A 12211-nucleotide genomic window follows, 5' to 3' on the forward strand; every position below is an offset into this window, starting at 1 on the left:
TTTTACCGAACGAAATTTTTATGTTCAACGGAGAAACTCTTCGAAATGAAATACCATTGATCACGTCTAAGCAAGGCATCGTCACTTCCATTCTAACAGCAGTTCCTTCTCTCACAATTTACCAACTCTCACTCAGCAGTTGATGCATTTACAGTAATTATATTCTCAAAAATCGGAATCCAATAGCTCTGACTATTTTCTTAGTTGTAACTTTAAATACTGTGTCTACAACTATTGTGTTGAACGCACACAAACTCCACAAACCTCTACGAAGAAATGTCGTGTGTCTTCCAAATTTCCTATCCGTGAAACACGTCCGCCATTCGTCTTTCACGTTGAAGAATCCTTTTTCACCGAAACTTTCAGAAACGAATCCTGAACATTCAATGCGTTTACGTATACGCGGTAGGTGTGCATAAGATTACGCACCCAGTCCTCGAAGCTTCTGGCAAGGGCGTGGCGCGATTAATTATGGAACACGCATAATGCATGGTATGCTGGTCCAGTCCTTGCTGGACGCGTGCTTCTTCGGTTATCACCTTATCTGAATCAACCACATTTTTACGAATGGTTAGCTTAATTACTCGCATACCTGAAACTTACGTACTGCAGGGCATTTTTATTTCTAAGACTTATTAAGAATTAGAAGCCGGCTATCGAATTACTAGGTTTCTATATAAAAACCTCGACTGCAACTAAAGGCTATATACGTAATCTAATTTGAACTCAATTGAACACTAAATCGTGATTAAGTGTCATACCATTCTATAGGAAACGAATACATATTGTGTATCTATAGATAGAACGAGCTAACTGTTCCTTCTGTACTATTGACCCACAATGAAAACGTGATAATAATAATACTGCATGAATATTTGAAAGGATGGAATCTAAAATGTGAACAAGAATCGTTTGGTCACGGTACCTGGAATTAGAGTACAGTGTATGACTGATTAAACTATGTAGTCAACGTGATTGTGAAATGTTTCAATATTGTCTATGATGTAATTAGATAAGTTTGAAAAAAATAGACAGAATTAAAATAAAATTCGACCAGGATATGGAAACAAGAATTATTGGGAAATCAGAACCGAAATAATTATAAGTGGAATGGGAAAATTGATCGCTTTATGAGATTGAATGTATATTTCATATGTATATGTATATGCTGTATATTTCAAATAATTTTTATCTATAAAGCTACTTGTAGCGTATGTGTGTTACTTAAAAGTTTGCTAAATCATCGTCTAACTAACGCCAGTGAGCAGCAAATAAATTGCTAATAATACGCTTCTGGTTGTCAAAAATTCCAAAGATAAAGTTCCAAAAATAAAATCTCATCGTGAATACGACTTTATATTCTCTGGATTACGAAACTTTTCGAGAGCCATTAATTCTTTCATTCAAATTCTTTCATTCGGACCAATCTTTAATCGCGGCCGTATTTTTTCTCATGTCAGAGAAGTTCACGCGTGAACCAATGGACATGATTCCGTGGCAAGAACCAATCCGTGAAGCAACAAGTAGACGCGGTAAAATTAGAAGATAAATGAAGTAAGGTGAAGGATGATGTGTTAGGTACAATGTTGCGTATCAAAACTGTTCTCGGTTGTTTCGTGTCTCGAGTGAGATACGACCGGCATTTCCTGCACCATGAAAACGATAATGACTGGAATATAAATTTTAATGTTTACGGCGCACGATGATCTCTGTTTCACGAAGAAATGAAGCTTACCTTTATCTTCTTGTCTTTTCTTTGTGTATTACGTGTAAACGATATTTCTTTTGCGTGTTACACGTTATAAACGAATAATCTGCGAGTTGAATTTCTTCCGATCAAGCTAAGATTCTTCGGTTTATTAGAAAGGACGGAGAACTCGGAGAGTTCTCGTTTCCCGAAGTATCTTAAAAGAAGCTACGAGGAAAAAGTGGTTGTACGAGTGATTCTAAAGAGAATTACCTACGATCCAGGTGCAGAAAGAATTGCGCTAGTCTTACATAAATCTGCGAGGAACGGAGAGCGAAGAATTCTCTCTCTGATCTTCTATCATCGGTTACGGGATCGTATTAAGTGTTCGTGGAAATTGATCCATATTCCTCCATGGGTTAACTCGAACAGAAAATCAGCTGTCGTGGCTATCGAACGTAACGTCGATATTTAAGTCACGTCGTTTTGTTTCACGCTTGATCCAACGAATTCGTAACGAGGGACGCTGTAACGCCTTGTTACAGAACTACCGCTCACGTAACAATCAGCAAGCGTGTTGAGTAACACGTTCCTTCGAGTTAGATGTTACGAGGTGAGCTTTACATTGGTGCCCACGGGCGTAAGAGCGACGCGTAACCTGCTTTACGACTATTATCGTCTTACAGAAGAAAAGGAGGGGGGGGGGGGGAAGCGAGAAGAAAAGAGAATTTCGACGATGTTACGGCGGAAACGTTAGAGTCGTTTTCTTGATGCGCTCACGACGATTCTTGGAAGTTACGTAACGCTATAATTCGGTGAAAATACCGTAACCGAATTTGGTGATACGTAATTTCATAATTTTTGCTGCAACGAACAATATTTTTCTGTTACAATGTTTTTCTGTCGTGGAAGAAAGACACAATTATATTCGAACCTAACAGACTCATTTTTCGTATCAGTAGCAGGTAGATTCCCCAATGCCCTTTAGTGAAGAAAATAAAATCGGCATACGATAAAAATATCGTATTTTCTGATTTACTCGTACAATTGCGAGCAATGCAGTGTCACTTTCGAAAGAGAGTGACATGATATAATGTTACTTCCTCCAACCGATAGATAGGAAACATTATCCTCGAAACACGTTGTCGAATTTGCATTTTGCGATAGTACGTTGTCGCGATATTATTTGTCGTGACATTAAGTAAGTTTATATAGATATGGGTTATTGCGTAACGGTATTTAACGACTCTTACGTTATCGTGTATTAGGTGATTTTCAGTTTGTACGTAGAAACGAGCCCGTAAAAATCCTGCCGAGACGCTATTTTGATTCGAGTGATCGAACGAAATATATTCATTCCATAATAACAATTTTCTGTCATGTTGTCAGATAATTACATGGATTAGTGACTTTTAAAAAATATTTCTCTTAGATAACATAATCTATTAGGGTTAAATTCAGAATCCCAATACGTATGAACTCTATACATAAATAAGTGCACAAAGTTCAATAACGTCAAATTCGAACAGATATATGAAATTCGATGAACTAAACACAGTTCTCGACAAATCATTTCGCTGATATTAATTGTACAATATCTCTAGTTTAAGAGACCGCTATCAGTCATCGTCAATAACTAATATTAGCTATCATTCGGAATATTGTATGCTTTGCATGCGTCAAGTATTGCATCAGCGTAAACGCGGTTTAACAGCGATACCCTACGCGTGCATCCGGTGTCGTTTCGAAACCGGTCGCGAGCCGCTCATTACCGTCATTAAAAGGCCTCGTTAATGAGAATCTCCATTGTGCTTCGGTGTGCACGCACAATGCCTTCTCTTTTTGTCGCCGATTTGTCAATCGACGCGACACGACGGCTCGCTTTTTATCGACGTCTCGCGTTGTAGTCGACGGTTATATCAAAACGGATGCGCAATTTACAACTTTTTCAACTTTACGCCGCGATGTCGAAACGCGGCGAGGGAACGCATCGATGGATCGATAGGCGATCGAAAATGCACAAGTACGTTGCCACGCTATCTCTGTGCTTTTCAGTTCCTTCCGATCGTTGCACAATGGCTTTGCGCAATACGATGGATCGACCATTGAACTTTTCGGATCGAATCAAAGACAGAAGCGTAGGCGAACGAACGATTATCACGATCGAGCGTGACTCGATCGAGTTTCTATTTCCAGATGGATTTTAGATTTTTTTTGGATTCCAATGACGTTACATAACGGCGCGTGTCAACGTGGCGTGTTAACTCGATCGAGCAACATTTGTCGCACAATAGAACCGGTGAACATTGTAGACGTTGCTTTTATATTTCCGATCGTAAAAACTTTTACGAATCGTTGCCACTGTTTATTGTGCATAGTCAAGCACGATCGAACACATTTCTGGCAGCGAGTATTAACGTCAATTTTTCAACCGAACCGGTTAAGGTGTCGCAGTGTGCAAGTACACGTGCATATTATATAAATTAAATGGTAATACGTCCATGAATCTTGCTTAGAAATACCATAACAGGTTTTCTTGGATGAGACTAGCAAATGTTGCAACAGGAAAATGTCGGTGATTCGATGTAAAAAGAAATTTTAATTTATTCGTTATTTGTTACGAAAATGATATACGCATGTGTAAAATTGACTGAAGCAATAACGATTAATTGAATAACCATTATGAAATATTTCTAACTCACTAAAATCTTTGTTTAATCAAATAAATCGAAAATACACAAAATATAAACGATCATTTGCTCGGAGGATAATTTGCTTGATCGTAATTTTAGATTTCCATCTATACACGATATAAATACGATTTCAATGTATCTAAATTTGCAATTACGTTCGAAACTAACAGGCTGAGAATAACACCTCTGCTATATCGACAATAACATCTCCACCGTATATCCATAAATACGTGTACTATATGGAACATAATAGGTGCACCCATAATACGTAGTTATAATGTGTACTACCGTAACGATAGGTTAAACGCGTCAATTAGGCGAAACTTTTTCGCGTCGAAGTACATAAATTTTCCTTAAAGGTGAAAAATCACGTTTCGCTTAACGTTAGTTTTCTATCATAAGTCACAGTCTTGTGTACCTACCGTGGACGATATTTTAACGAGTTATCGAGGCGCGGTTGCATGGCGCATAAATCAGGCAAATCGTGCCGATCTCGTCTCTTATCCCGCGTTTACGATGCAGCGAAACGAATTTCAAACGGATCGGATCGTGAGAAGGGCGACGAGCACCGGATTTGCCGCTTGTCGGCTTAGAAAGGATTACGTTATCGTAATTGAACGTTGCTCCAGATATGCTAATAGAGGACTGTTCGTAATTATTTAGCTGTGCTTGCAATAGACTCCTACGTGAATGTTATTCGATCGAGCTATGGATACCGCCATACACCTTTTACGCAAACTATATCTGGTTTAGTTATAAAAATCGAGTATTTAACATACTTAATGCATTTTAACCATCTTCCATTTTTTTTTATATTAATTTATTCTTTTTTCAAAAATTAAACGTAAAATTCAACATTATCATGAAACTACAATTATAATTTTTTAATTTTTTACCCATTATGGGTATCCTAGATATTTTTGTACGTTTACGCGTGTATAAACGTCGGTAGTCTAGTTATAAACAGTCCCTTACAATTTAGATCTGTTATTTATACGCTTGTCTTTCCTTTTTAGAATGCAGTTTTCATATTTGAGTTACAACACTATTGAGCAAAGGAACGATCGTTCGAATTATATATGCGTACGCTACAAGCGTCGTTGGACGTGGAAGCGTGCAATCTATCACTAGTGAAATATTTGTCAGAGTAATTGAACAAAGAACGTAACAGAATTTTTATAGCGATCTCGTAAGAGCCTAGACGTTATCTTCCTATTATAATAGGTCACGTCGCAACAGCTGCCAGTCGCATAGAAAATTATTCACAAAGGACAGATCTGAATCACGAGTTCTCCGGTAGACAATAAAGCAGAAAGATTAACGTGTTACTCATTGCCAGAGATATTAACTCGTTGCTTTATGACCGCAGCCTTTTATTCCTGAAGTATATTACGCTGGTTATCATTGAAAACTAGCCCTTGTCTAGACTTAGGTATTTAGATGTGTAAACATCTTGAGCGGAAAGAACAAAAAGCGTATCGTAATCGCTGTGTACGAAGGCTTAAACGTTTACCTATACGTACGTATGTAAATACGATATAGTGCATTAATGAAGGTAGTATGAATTCTCTATTAGCAAGCTAACACCTTATTACTTTACTGTTACCTTATTAACAAGTATATTATACGACACAAGCTTGTAAAATTGAAAATAGTTGGTAAGTGATACGGACAAGATGATACAGTCACGAAGCTTAACGTAAACTTTAAGAAAATTAGCGGCTGTAGATTGTTCCAAATTGAAAAAATCTTTGAACGATATTCGAAAAGCGTTGAAAACTTTTCTGTAAAATCACAAAATATAGATATTGAGAAGAGAATGCGGTATGAATATAACTCGAGAAATGGGATCTGAATAGAGAATCGTTTGATCTATGCACTTTCTTCAATTTCTCATGAATACATACAAACCCACAGTATTGAATATTCCAACATATCCATGCCGTCATATGACAAGCACAAAAGTGCAAATAACACAATCCAGACAATTATCTTTATTATTCTCTTCTCCTCTCCAGCTTGGAAACTACAGCGTTGAAATCGTAACAGTTTCGTTTTTGCGTAATAAACACGCTTGGTTGTGTAGCAGCGCATGATATCATAGGTAAGTATGCAACGATTGCGTTCTCACAATTGGTCGTGGTTAAACAGTGCAACACACGGTCACAGTTTACTACAATGGGGAGCAAAAATCTGCACGTGAAAGTATCCCGGCTTTGACTTGTCACTTACGTAAGACGAGTGGGAGTAAAGAGCTTTAAAAGCGTACGACTGCGTATTGTTCGGAAAGACACCTATGGCGAATCGATAATAAAAATAACGGAATTATCGTGGCCTCGTTGTCGCGTGGCTGGTTTACCAGTGCTGTCCGACGTTCTTTCAATTAGGTAGAGAATAACTTCCCACATACAATGTGATCAAAAAGTCGAAGACAGACGAAACCGTACGATAAAAATCAAATTGTAAGATTGTTATATAGAGAACGAGATATTAACCCTTAAAGAATGTCACGGAGTAAAATTAGTTAAAAAAACCATCGTTTCATAATAATATGCGAACGATAATATTTCTACTTTACATCTAGTGTTGGATAATAATAAAACGTTTAATTCCACTTGTTTAATTTTACTAATTTTTTAATTAAAAAAACGACACGTTACTGTAAACTTTCGATTATGATAATTTTTAAGGGCTAATATCGATATCGTTTTTTCTGTGTATATTTGGCTTGGATATTTGTGTCACTTTCATAGAGATAGTTGTGTGAGGACGACTTGTTTTTAAAGAACGTTGAATTACTTCTCTTTTCTCGGACTCATCAAAGCGTCTAAGTTTGTAACAGGAAAAGAGGCGCTAAGGGAATGATTTAATGGAGTCTTGGCTCAGAAGGTATACATTTCGCTTTACTCGCAAGGAGGTTCTAGGGGAGCTGTCTTCTATATCAGTCAATTCGGACAGCAGTGATGCAACAATTCAAGAGCTGTTCTAATTGTAAGAAACAAGCAGACACAATACAGTAATGCATCATTGTAATACGAATTCAAATAATTATACGGTGAAACGTAAATGCCCAAAGGTACATCCATAAACCTATCTCGAAGAATAGTGTTCACTGTAAAACTTTTCAACGGGGAAATCATTCTTTTCTTTTTAGCATTTTATCTGCGATACTTTAATACTTATCCATCGTCAATTGACAGAATTAGGTATTATAGCAACGATATACAGACGAAACGATCGTTGGTACGTCCGAGTAATCAGTTTAACTGCGTTGCAATGCAGATTATGGTGGTTGCAGAACCACAGCTTTCGACAAATCCGATTAGAAAACTCTTAACCCCGATGTTCTTGCGACACTCAGCTGCATCCGACGCTGAAATTACACGTAGTCGCATAAATCAGAAGGAACGAGACATTTATAGGAATTATAGAACTTGCCGGTTGATTCGATGAATGATACATCGAGCAATAATTTGGATAATGAAAAGCAATTTACTATCTACGACACTAGCGTTGTATTTAGGAAAATGAAATTTCTGTACATAGCCTCAATCGAATAAATATCTAATCTAATTTATAATTAAAAACGAGAGACTACGATCGTAGATCGCCCGAAAGAACTTTCTACGAACTTCTCGAGCCCGTTAATAAACAATCTTCTTTATCAAAAAATTATTATAAAATAGAAAATACGAAAAAATGTTAAAACAATGAAAGTCATTTCACACGATCGAAGATCTAAGTATCGTTTGATAGAAAAATACAGAGATAATATTTGTTTTGTATCGAATGTATTTATCGAACGAATACTTTATTTGTCGTTTAAATTCAGTAACGCGATGTTTCTATCAGCTGGCATTGACAGCTGCGGTCACTGTTTCATAATGAGAAACACGTAAAACAAAATGAGTTAATTTTTCACTGCGTGTCTCTATTGAATACGTTTCCATATTATGGCGCCTACCTGTTTTATAGACGCCTATGTACGCGAAGATATACGCGGAAAAAAGACAGACAGCGTTCAAGACAGATCGTAAAGTAAAGTAAGGTAAAGATCGCATGTTGTTTTAAATGTCGGTATCGTGTTCTGTCGGGCGGTCGCGTGCATCACTGAGATTAATCAACTCCTACGAGCTCTGCGAGTTTCCAGCCGTGGTAAACGTAATCATTGTCGTGTAAGTTAATGATGGCACAATCATTATCGTGGCAAAGTGGTACCCGCAATGATCATAATTATTCCTTTCGTTGCGATTTCTATCGATATGTCACTTGATCTTGAACGAATTTCGACGATTTGTATTAAATTTGTCGTTGATTTGAATCATTAATAAATTAGAAGCTAGCAGTATATACTGTTCTATGTATGGCCTTTTTAATCCTTGATAAAGTAAACTACGGAAATTACAAAATACTTATGATTAACAAGATGAAGACATTTTGAAGAAAAGCAATATTTTCTTTGTAGACAACGAAAAGAAATTGCGAATAATAAGGAGACCTTTGTATGATATTATAGTTCGTACAGTCTGTTTAACGAATATTAATAAAAGAAGAATGAACATAAAAAGTATGTGTAACATATAATCTCTATAAAGCGAGATAATCTCACTTAATCATTTTACTGTACTTACGTTAAGGCGTTAATCAAACGAATCAAATTTATCCTCGTGATTTTCCGTTTACGACGGAACCTGCTTTCTTTTCATTAGTTACAATCAGCCAGTGCATGTACGACGAATTACGCGTCTGGAATACCCTAGTGCATTTACGTAGACTCAATAAGCAAACAGAATAATATTGTACGCGTTTGCGTTTAGTGCCAAAGAAGCAAGTGGTTCGCTCGAGATATTGAGTGGCGTAGAATTGTTATATAAAGTGACCATTAAGAAGTGTGGACGTCACTTAAACTCATCGCCAGACAGTTTCGTAATGTTTTCCTTTCGTGTTCAGAGTTGATAATTTCGCATTTATCCCCTCGATAAATTTACTATGCAGAAAAACAATGGAATCTCCAAAAATAGATTGCTTATAAAAATAGTATACTATAAGACGTTGTTAAACGTATTGTATAACATAGCAATGAAGCTAGCATATCATAGCGTGAAATCTATTTATTTATTCATATTGCGTATGATATCTATACGTCGATGAATATAATACGTTAAAAATAAATTTTTTAATCAGGAAGAAACCAACTGTATCTTAAGAAAACGTAGATTTTTGTAATTTTCACACAGAGGTCGCTTCTCTTTAGGGAACTATTTCCCCTACTATATCCTACTCGTCTCTATGGTTTGTTTATTTCAAATGTAATTTTTAGGGAACGCTAACCAAACTCGTTTTGCGAATTATCAGTGACCTCTGATTTAAAATACTATTAAACGTATATAATATAACGTTTGTTAATAAATAACATGTTGGATTCTATACAAGTAGTTTATCAATATCGTAAGAGATAAAAATCCTCGCTTCGGAATCACATCATGCAACCAAATAAAAAAGGAACCTATAATCGTTATCCCATTAATCGTTATCAGACGTAAAACAAAGGAATAATTACAAAACGGCGTAATCAACGACGAAGACGCATCGGGTTACGTGATTTCTGTGGTAACATTCATTAAATTCTCGTTACGTATTTACAATGTCTGATCGATCATCCGCGATCGCGTAAAAATCTGTGCTGTAACTTTATTGCATCCGTAACGTGACTCGCTGAGGGGGCACGCGCGAAATCATTAGTCTACATTCAGCTGGGTGAAACAACGAGATTAGAGAACGAATCGAACGCGAGTTCTTTCCTGTAAACTTGCCCTTCTCTATTTGCAAGAAACAAATAAACAAGATTCCTATAAAAAGCACAGGACAGATAATTAGAAGTCTCTTATTCCTATTGTTACGTCACGAGTATCATTCCCCTTTATTTAAAACGTCTTATTATTTCAAGATCGAAGGAAGCTGAGGTTTCGTCATTTTCTTCGTGCTATCTTCGTCTTCCTTCGTTTAACTTCAAACGTTTGCGATATAACCTCATTTAAAAGACAAAAGTCACGAGGAACTTCAAATATCTGAACAGAATGTTCGAAGCAAGGATTCTATGTATCGGGTGAAAAGTTTTAAACTGTTCGAATGTTTCAGATTACGTGGTTTTTCAAATTATACGGATCGTATTCGCGATTTGATAACTACAGACAGACAGATTCATTAACACGCCTGTCGTCGAAACAAGACTCGGGACTCCCTCTATACGTCTTTCTTCGTTGTGCGCATCTCGCGGATCTACTTGTTCCTTCGTCGCTCTAAATTTTTGCTTTCGTCGCATAATCGGAGAACGCAGCGCCGCGTTACCTATCGATCGTCTCCATTAACTAGTCCGTTACACAACGAACTATAACTATTGCCAAACAATAGATTATGCCGTGGCTGTGCGCCGTCAGTCGGCGCGTAGGCAGGGTAGGGGTTTACCTTATGCAAGCGTTACATACATTTGGTTATATTACTGACATTACGTAAACGCTGCTGATTACAAGGCGCGAGAAGGGAGAGAGAAGTGTTACAAATTGTCGATATTCAGGATATTCGTCGATAGCCGGTGTGTATCTGGGTTACGTGAAGAAAATAAACGAAACTGGTCATGGTGCGGCTGACTGTTGCACAATTCGTGGGGTAAAAGTTGACCTCGCGTTTCGCGCGCTCTGTTTTCCCCGCCTGCTAACCGCTATAGGGGACATCTATGATCTAACTATCTAATAACATAATTTCGATGCGTTACAATTTTTAGCGAGTAATTGCTATTATTGGAATATGATGCTCGTTGAAAATTAAAATAAAAGTTACGTTTCTTCGATCACATTATGATCGATTTAATAGGTTAAAATTAACATATCGGAATACTTATAGGACCTAAAGGAATTTCTTAATCTTAGACGGAGACTTTTCCCGAGTATTCGAGGAACGAATAGAAATTATCCGAACGTTATGTAAATTCGAACGAAGACGCGGCTATTAAAATCCCTAATCTACTTTCAGGTATTACGTTTGAGAAAATTCGCGGTTCTTGATAAACGAACAAGCTCATTGGCCAACGTGTATCCTTATTTTTGTTTGGCTTTCGTTGGTAATCAAACATGATGTGCGAGAGGAACGGAATCGCTGACTTTGAAACGTTCACGGCACGTTACGAAACGGGTCTTCTTACCTTGTAGCGTCGCATTATACATATAGGAGAGGGTCGGTACAGCCATTCGCGCGCGTAAGAGGTTGGTTACATGAGCGTGTAAATATTTCGCTTACGACGAACGGTTTATTCGTTGCGTTATGCGCACCTCTCCCGGTGCCTTAAACCTCCAATTACGTAAGCACCGCCGTTTGATGTTTATGTAACATCGTACCACGTTACCGACGAAATCGGTCATCGTCAGCATTGAACGAGGAACAACTATCAGAAATAATACCCGCTTCTGCGCTTCGTTCAACGATCCACTGATCATCCGACTAGCGTCACCTGGTACAACGTACACGTACTAAAGCATCGAACGTATGATAACAAGTATGTTTCTTACCTTTTTCAATTTAATTTTATTTCCACCAGTAGTCATGTATATTTTGCCTGTTTGACATTAGGAACTCGCAGTTTTGTCGCACGTACGTACAGACTTCCTGTCTCAGGTTCTGAAATACCGACGTGCACAAAAATCGCAGTGTTTCTTACGCCCTCTGCATTTTTTACGGTGAACACAAGGCAAAGATGATAAAGTCGGCATAGTCCGGGAAGCAGTAAATATTTAACGACCACTTATTTTCGCATCCTAATTTCGAGGTTATTTAGACA

The sequence above is a fragment of the Bombus huntii genome, chromosome 2 (genome assembly GCF_024542735.1).
Source record: "Bombus huntii isolate Logan2020A chromosome 2, iyBomHunt1.1, whole genome shotgun sequence".
Lineage (NCBI taxonomy): Eukaryota > Metazoa > Arthropoda > Insecta > Hymenoptera > Apidae > Bombus > Bombus huntii.